The 9,341-nt window shown below is 37.8% G+C and overlaps 1 pseudogene; it reads right to left on the reverse strand.

Annotated features, from left to right (window-relative positions):
- Window positions 1-4,442: 4,442 nt before the first annotated feature.
- LOC128627117 (lys-63-specific deubiquitinase BRCC36-like) lies at window positions 4,443-9,061 on the reverse strand (annotated as a pseudogene).
- Between the last annotated feature and the right edge of the window lie 280 nt (window positions 9,062-9,341).

Here is a 9,341-nt window from a genome sequence, read left to right on the forward strand (position 1 = left end):
GCTGGGAGAGTCCACAAGTTAGGGTTCACTGAAGAGGCTAGGATAGTTCTTGGCTTGACAACACTAAATATTCTGTGATAATCCAGACTTCTGAGAACAATGCAGATGCTGGAAGCCAGGTGGTTGAGAACATTGCACATGCTAAGAGAGACCTGATATCCTAAGGACAAGAAGATGCTGGGATACTGCATCTGTTTCAAAACAGTGCAAGTGTTATCAGATTTTAGGGTATTTGAATCTAAACCTAAGTGGAAAAATCCAGGAGTTTGAAAATATTCCTAATGGTGGATAAAATCATGGTGTTTTTGAAACACAGACCTTGTCAGGGCTCAGGTATTAGACAGAATGAAAAAGCCTGGAGTATTGCAGTGTGTAGCAGAATATTCCAGACATTGGAGCAATAAAAATGATTGAAAACCAAGTAATGCCTGTTCACCAGTTGATTGGGAAACGGAAAAAACTTGGGTATGTCTGGTGTTCAAACAGCCTGAGGAAGCTGCTGACTCTTCTAGTGTTTGTTTCAGATCATTGAAGATATCATGACGTGCTGGTGTAAGATATCAAAGAATACAAAGAGAGACTGTGACTGTTGAGCACTTCAAAGGTACCAGTGCACTGCAGAAGTTTGAGAAGTTTCCAGATCCTGGAATAAAACAGGCAGTTTGGGAAGTCTGCTGATGTTGTAATAGTTCAGGTGTGTGAAGACCTAGAAGATGCTGAGAATCTATTAGGGGTTCTAGACTGTAGTCACAACTCATCCTTTGAAAATCAGTTAATGAGCCCTCAGGTTTCTTTTCAACTCCTGTGTAGCATTAAAACGTAGGGTATGCCATACTGAGTGGCCAAGTTCATTATTATCCAGAGGACTTATGGGCTCTGCTTAGAACTTCTCTTCCTCAAGGGCCCCCAAGATAATTCTAAAAGCTCAAACCTTGAAAAACCAGTGTTGGTAGTAGCGCCTCCCTTTTTCTTTAGTTTTTTCTTTTGGTTATTTTTATTTACAATGTGAAAGAGGTAGTTATTTCTGAAAATTATCCCTAAAGAAATGAACTGTGATGACAGGTTTGATAAGACGATGGCCATGTCTTATTGTAGTGACTATATGTCTTTACTCACTAATAACTAAAAAAAGAGTCTCAAAAAAAAGTCTCAAAATTTGTGTAGCTCAGTGGATTGAGCACGGGTCTGTGAACCAGACATTTGTGGTTCGAATCCCAGTCAGGGCACACACTGGGGTTGCAGGCCGGTTCCCTACAGGCCAGTTCCCAGCAGGGGACGCACGGGAGGCAACCATACATTGATGTTTCTCTCCCTCTCTCCTTCCCTTCATCTCTAAAGATAAATAAATAAAATTTTTAAAAAAAGTCTCATAATTTTCATAATGTATTTCTCTACCTCGGAATATGAAACAGTCTGATTTTTCACACCCATTGTTGATTTCCCTATATTGGGATGGAGCATCACAAAAAAATAATTATAACTCAGAACTTCCTACAAAATAGCGCAAATGCTCCCAATTTAATCAATAATGGCCTGTAAAACTTTCCTGCTTTAGCTACAATATTTTCAAACAAAAACTGCCAAAGTGTCAGAGAAAATATTTGAGACTTGTTCAAACACCGTCGTAAAGGCAGCGTTAAGAAGTTGCAGCCCTGGTTTGCCAGCTTCAGTTGGAGAATAAGGTAGATACAGGGCATGCTCCAGGTCATTTAGAAGGGAATGCTTTCCATCAGGTCCCAAGTACACCTTGTCTTTCTCTACTAGGTTAAACGGGGGCGGGGGAAGCTCCTCAAGCAAGCCAGATCCTTTTAATGTCTTATTTCACACAATATTATTGAAAACACCCAGGACTACCAAAAGAATAAATAGACCAAGTTCTGTCAACCATATTGCTCTCATTCCAAGACTTACCTCCCACATGAAACAAGTGACAAAGAAGTGTGATGGGCCACAGAACTCTGATTGTAAAGGGTTAAAAACTCAGCAGCATCTGGGTTCTGGTACAATCTGATCACTAGGATCAATTCCAAGTAAAATGTTAACTCTCACACCTATCCTCACTTCTATACAAAGAGTTTGGACCCAAATTGCATGAAATAGCTAAGGGAGATACTCATAAGTGCGGGTTGTGAGTGTGGGAGTGGGATTTTCTGATTCTGCGAGTGTTGACATAATGTTCAGTCACATTCCATGAACATTTTTCTTCTGTCTGGACTTTTGATTATTGTGGAAGTTTACACTTTACTTAAATACTTGGATCTTTTCCCTAATAGAAAACTTTGCATTTTTAGCCAATTTTAGATTGTAAGTGTGAGAGGAACATTGAAGTAAGAAAATGTATCTTTTAGACATTGATGTAAGTAAGGAACACAATCACCAATTACAGAAATTTGCCCATCCTAAATGCAGAACCCCTTACATATTTTTCCCTTAGACATGTATCCTACATAAACTAAAGCAGTAAGACATTTTGAGACGTGTGAATATTGAGCCTATATGTCCACTGACTTGCCTACAAACCCCAGTTTCTTCACAAATGGCATCTTCATATACACAGGCTCCCCTTTCTTTGATACTTGGCAGTCATCTCAACTTGTCAAGTGTTACAAACATTATCAAAAAGCCAATATGAATCCAGCACACTATGCTTGTTTCATATTTTATACACATATTAATTTTAGATGGCATTAAAACCAATCAATAAACTAATAATTTTATATTGCTTTTTTATTAGTGGACTGGATTATTAATTAGTTTTAGATTTCACATAGTGAGCCACTGTCAGAACAAACCTAAATTTAATTATAATTAGGAGCAAGACCCACAGATAAGGCAATGAGTACACAAAGTGATAACACTCAAACCATAAGGCAAAGAGTAGACATATTGCAATGAAGGGAAAAATAGGCAGATAGGCAATACAACTGTAGAAATGTATACATTGAAACAATGCAAGATGGCCAAGCACTCTCTTGTATCACACAGTTCTATAGGTCAAAGAAAATTCAGAAGCAGAAAACTTGCAAGAGAAAACCTATTCTATCTGCTATGGAAAAGTTATATACAAACTGTTTCTCAATACACGAAGCACTCTTCACTAAAGCAACTGAATCAATGCCCAGAAGATATCATTTGGAAAGGGTCTTTGGAACCGCACTTGGTTTTATTCCCTCACTGAATCTTATCCTGTAAGCAGATTCCTGGAGCTTCTTTGGAGGAAGGGTTCAAGTGTTTCTGAGAATCAACAGTAGTACTGGGCTGTATCAAAGGTGTTGCTAGATCTACATCTGCAGCTTTCACAGGACCCTGTCTTTACAAGGCTTGCACTTTCTTACTGAGATTATTTCTTTCCTCTTGAAGTGTGTTAAACAGCTTCTCAAATTTATGAACATGTTTTCCTGTCAACAAAGGTTTTCATGTTCCTTTGATAAATGTCCAGGAATTAAACTGTTGGGTCATATAATATATGCATTTTTAAATTACAGGTCTTCTTGTGCTTACTTGCTATTCTCTTAAGTGAAATATGTATTTAGGCACTTTGCCCACTGTCTAAATGTAGTGTTGGTTCTTCCTGCTAAATATTCTAAATTAATTAGACAAGGTTTGCTACTAGTTCTCTCAACAATATACTCCTATAAAATTTCTGGCAGGGCGTTTTTTTTTTTTTATTATTTTGATAAAGTCTAATATGTGAACATCGCCTTTTAGGTATGTATCTGGGGCTGAGGTCTGAAAACATGTTGCATAAACCAAGACAATAAACTTTTGTCTATGATTCTGTTTCTAATACTTTAGGTAAGCTTTAATTATTAAATATTTAATGTACTAAAGTATTAACTTGTGTATCTATCTACTTATGTATTTATTCATTTATTTAAGGGGGAAAGAGAGAGATGGACACATCAATGTGAGAAGAATATATTGATAAGCTGCCTCTTGCATGCCACTAACTGGGGAACCTGGTTGGTAACTCAGGAAGGTGCTCAGACCGAAAACTGAACTCACAGCCATTTGGTTCACAGACTCCCAGTCAATTCACCTGGCATTACCAGCCAGGGCTATTTCTAAACTTTGTATAATTTTACATCTTACACTTAAGTTCATGCCACATTTTGAGTTAAATTTTTATATATAATGCGCATCTTATATCAACATTCGTGTTCTTGCCTTATTGTGCAAGTAAGTAGGTAGATACATTTTGCCAGTTGCTCCAGCATCACTTGTTGAACAGAATATTCTTCCTCCATTGAATTGCTTTTGCACCTTTGTTAAAAAACAGCTGCTTATAACTATGCCATCTTAATTACTCCAGTAAGTCTTGAAGTCAGGTAGTGTGAGTCCTTCCAACTTTTTCCTCAAAGCTGACTGAGCCTACTTAATTTTATACATGAATCCTTTCAATCCCCCACCCCGTTTTTTTTCTCACTAATTTCTAGAGGACTTTATTCCAGACAAGAAAGTGCTTGCAAAAGCTCTTCCTTTTCTTGTTGCAACTTCAGTAAATGCTATTAGTTTTGTTCCCTTCTGTCCTCCAACCACTGCAGGAGAGCCCTACTTACTGCTGATATCTGACTGCCCAGATTCCTGGTAAACACTGAGCCATTATGGATCTTGGTTACTGAGTCCAGATGTGTTAGACTTTGAATCCTTCTATTTGTATCCTGCTCCTCTTGGCACAGGACCTTGGGCAGGTCAACTGCTGCAAGTTCCCAATGTTGACATGAGGTACAATATGGATTGGGATTTCAGTTCTGTCATACTCTGAGTTCTATTGAGCCTGAATTGTTTGAAAGGAAGTGTAGAGTAGCCCAAAGGTTTTTGTGTTTTTATCTTCTAAGAAACAGAAAAATGTAAGTCCTACAAAGCCTCGATCCATCATCTGCTACATGGCTTGTGTGTGAATATCAACATGTGAAGGCTAAACAGTTACATGAGGATGGAAATGATACCAGCTCACTACTCTCATCAGTCAACCTGTTATTTAAAACATCCTCTCCACCACTTTTGAAGCTGCAGATAGTTGCTCTGGAGAAATTTTGACTCGATAACTTCTCTTATCAGAACGTTGGAAGATGATGACAGAATAAATGTGAAGAATGTCAACCTTTTCAGCAGCCCTGTGTATTTTAGTTCTGACAAATGTAAACTTAGAGTCATTATTTGTGTCATCATTCACCTCTCCTATGCACAATCCAATCACATTCTCCTTCTCTGTGCTCAGAGCATGGTTGAGAAAAACTAGAAAAGAATCTGACTGGAGATGAACCGCCTCCACCACTGTCTTGGTCCAAAATTGGTGACCTCTGCCCTTGGTCCAGTCAGACCTGTGTATTCTTCAGAGCTCCAGACACTCCTCTATTCTTCACATTGGATACTGCTTTCTCTTCAGCCTCATATACCCTGAAATACACAGAAGAGATTACACCTTAAGATTTTTAACCATCTTGGAGACCTCAAATTTAAAGCACTTTAAGAGACTTCACCAAATGACTTGTTCTCAATTCTTACTGTGTACCACACGGGCACTGTTGGATGGATTAAATATAACATTACATTTAAAGTTATATTTAACATTATCTACTTGATAATAATAATTGATAATAATTATCAAGTAGATAATGTTAAATATAGCATTAAATGTTATACTAATTACTGCTTTAATGCAGCACAATGTTTCTCTTCAGTAGTATATCTTAATAAAGGGGAACAGTATACTGCATTTAAGTCATAATTAGGGAGGTATGTAGCAACACAATCAAGTATATACAGTCCAGACTAAAAAGATACCAACATATAGGCATTATGTTTATAATTAAGCAAAGTGTACTTATCATCAAAGTCCAGGACACAATAAACAAAATAAGACACTGCATGACAATTAGTACTCTGGATTCTTTTTTGTTACTAATTATCTATTTTGTATTAACTTGCCATTCATTCCAAATTTACAATTGGATGCATACTCAGGGTATAGTTTAAACTTCTTTGGAGATTATAAGGTATACCGACTCTTCTTACTCAGTATTAAAAAAAAACAAATAAACTTGCAAAAATAAATATATAAACCCTGAAAGAGTTCTGACAGACTAACAGACTCAACTGCAAAGTTTGAAAATAAATACAGATATCTCCTGGGTTCTAAACAGTGTCCCATAAAAGACCTACAAGTTGTGCCTGGAAAATCACATGTTAAAAGAGAAAATGATCTATGTTTGATACAGAGAATTGAGAAATGCTAGTTTGGTGGACGCATCTCCACCATGGTACAGCCATAAAGTCAAACAAGCATATTTTGTTTCATAGAAGTAGTCCATATTATATTGTGATATATAATGCATAAGATATAGTAATATATTGTCAAACTCCACATTACTTCGGAAACCAAAATGGAGATGGCATAAATGGGTTCAGAAGGGAAGAGAGACTACTGGGAATAAGATGTGGGGAGTAAAAGGCTTATTTGAAAGGTATAAAGTAGACAGGCAGATGTTGAGAAAAGTATACTAAATGGAGAAGCCAAAGGATTCATGAGCAAAACCCATGGACATGGAGTCAGAGGTGGGAATATTGGAGGAAATAGGAGTACTGAGCAAAGAATAGGTGGAAAGAGGGTGAAACTGAGATAAGTCTAACGGCACAATCAACACAGTATTTGAAAATAAAAAAAGAACACGACATTTGCTAGTCAAAGGACATACCTTATACAACCTTTTCTAGGATGTTCAGAGAGTACACACAAGGTAAATGTGAAATTCTGTAACTAAAAAAAAAAAAAACGTTTTTAATAACAAATTCTAAATTTATTTTCAGATTGCTTTTAGAATTGGACCTATTAGTCTAAAGTTGGAAAAGACAGTTGGAAGACTTATTTTGTAGAGATTAGAGATTCAACAGAGTTTCTTCTAAAAACACAGTAAACTGAGAATTTCATTTTAGAGATTTGGGGTTTGGCCCACCAGACTCATGGACACAGGGAGATAGGGCCAGTTTTCTGGGTACAAGGGAGGGTCCCAAAGAAGCAGAGGCTGTGCCCCTGGTAAAAGGTAAACAAACAAGAGTCAAATTTCCCCAGGAACAATGTATGGCAGATTCTGTGGAAAGATTTTTCCAACCTCAGCTGAGGTGCTGAGAACAGGGGCCCTTGCATAGAGTGTGCACAAGGCAGACTGTGATGAAGAGGAAATCCCTCCTATCCCCTTTTGGTTCCTGAGTTAAGGAGAAACCACAGGTCACACCAGCATGTGTATGTAAAGGTTAACACAATGAGAAAGAGCAGTGCTGACCTTCCCTTCTAATCTGAAAGAAGGTGGGTTTAGCTGCAGAGGACACAGAAGGGAAAGAATCCAGGAGTTTTAAACAAAGGGAGGTCGGAGACTTGCTGCTCTCTGTCTGGAACACACAAACACAGCCCCTTCATGACCAGGCACAGAAGTTGACAGAGGTCCTGTTTCTTTCATCAAATCAGAAAATTTTCTCCCATTACTTTTGCAGAAAGCTTTTCTTTCTCTCGCTCTTCTCCTATAGAAATAGGAGTATAGTTCTGTAGTATATAGAAATATAAGAAGAAGAGAAATTTTCCATTCCTTTTATCAAGGAGTAAAAAATCCATTTGAAAAATCAGTGACATAAAACTCTGCATTTGATGAGAAAAGAACGTCAGATAAATTCAGGAATCATCGAGTATTCCAATGAAGAGGAACCCAAAGAGATCTACTATAACACACAGCATTATAAAAGTGGCAAAATTTGAAAACAGAGAACCTTAATGGTAGCAAGAGAGAAAAAGGAAGCACCAAACAAAGGAGCCCTGATAAGATGAGCAGATGATTTCTCACTGGAAACACTCCAACTCAGAAGAATATAGCAACACATATTGTAAGTAATGAGAACAAGAGCCTGCAAGCCAAATTATTCTATCAAGCAAGGCTGTCAATTAAAATGAAAGACCCAGTAAGAAGCTGCCAAGGTAAAGGAAGTCTCAAAGAATACACCTCCACTCACCCAGTGCTGTTGGGTCTCAAAGACTCAAAGAATGCAAATTCACTCAACCAGCAGTTGTTAAAAAGTCTGAAAGAAAAGAAGAGAAAAAGAATTGGGAGAAGGAGGAAAACAGGCACAAAAAATGGCAAGAAATGGGTACTTATTGATAATAACCTTCAATATAAATGGGTTAAATGCTCCCATTAAAAGAAATGGAGTAACTGAATGGGTAAGAAATTATGACCCACACATACACTGCCAAAAAAGCAACAACACCCAACTGAAAACAAAGATATAAACAGACTTAAAAGAAATAGATTGGAACAAATTTTATAAGCAAATGGACAGAGTAAAAATTAGCTGAGTTAGCAATAGTTACATCAGACAAAATACTTGAGAACATAGGCCATTAAGAGAGAACCTGAAGGTCACTCCATTATTCTCAAGGGAAGAATCAATCAAGAAATAAATTTAGGATTTGATCTCCAAGATGTGTAAGGAACTTACAGGATTTCACTGCAGGAGAACAAACAAACAACTCAATGAAGTAAAGGACTACTCCATTGAAAGACACTTCTCCCAGGAGGACAGAGAAATGGCCCACAGTCACATGAAAAAGATGCTTAGCAACACTAGCCATCAGAGAGACTGATGCAAAGTTAAACCACAGTGAGAGACAGTTTCACACAGTGAGAAGAGCCATAACAAGTAAAGCTGCAAACAAGTGTTGGAAAGGAGGTGGAGGAAAGAGAATCCCAATATACTGTGGGGGGATGGCAGACTGGTGGAAAACAAGATGGAATTTCCTCAGATAACTACAAATGGAACTGTCCATTGACCCAGCAATTCCACTCACCAGGTTATATTCTAAGAATCCTGAAATCCCAATCTCAATAAGTCATGCACCCTAATATTCATAGGAGTGCCATTACAATAGGCTAGATCAGAAAGCAAGAAAACAGATTGTCAGAAATTGAGAGGATCCAAATACCATGATGCATATACACAATGGAATATGAATGAGCAGAGAGAAAGAAGCAGCTCCTACCTTCAGCAACAGCATGCTTGGATGGTACACCATTATGCTAAATGAAATAGGCCAGGTGGCGAGGGACACATATCATAGGATATCCCCTTTAACCGGAATCCAATCACTATACCAGGAAAGCAGGCAGAATATAACCAAAACACTGAAACTGAGAATAATCTGACAGTCATCAGAGGGGACTATAGAAGCTGAAAGACAGGAGGGCTTTCAGGAATGACTACAAGGAACACATGGACAAAACCAACTTGCAACTGGAAACAAGAGATGTAGGTGGTTTTGGTTACTGCAAGGGTAATGATGGGGGGGGGGAAAT

Source organism: Artibeus jamaicensis, unplaced genomic scaffold (assembly GCF_021234435.1).
Source record: "Artibeus jamaicensis isolate MK-2021 breed Jamaican fruit bat unplaced genomic scaffold, CSHL_Jam_final contig_3184, whole genome shotgun sequence".
In the NCBI taxonomy this organism is placed as follows: domain Eukaryota; kingdom Metazoa; phylum Chordata; class Mammalia; order Chiroptera; family Phyllostomidae; genus Artibeus; species Artibeus jamaicensis.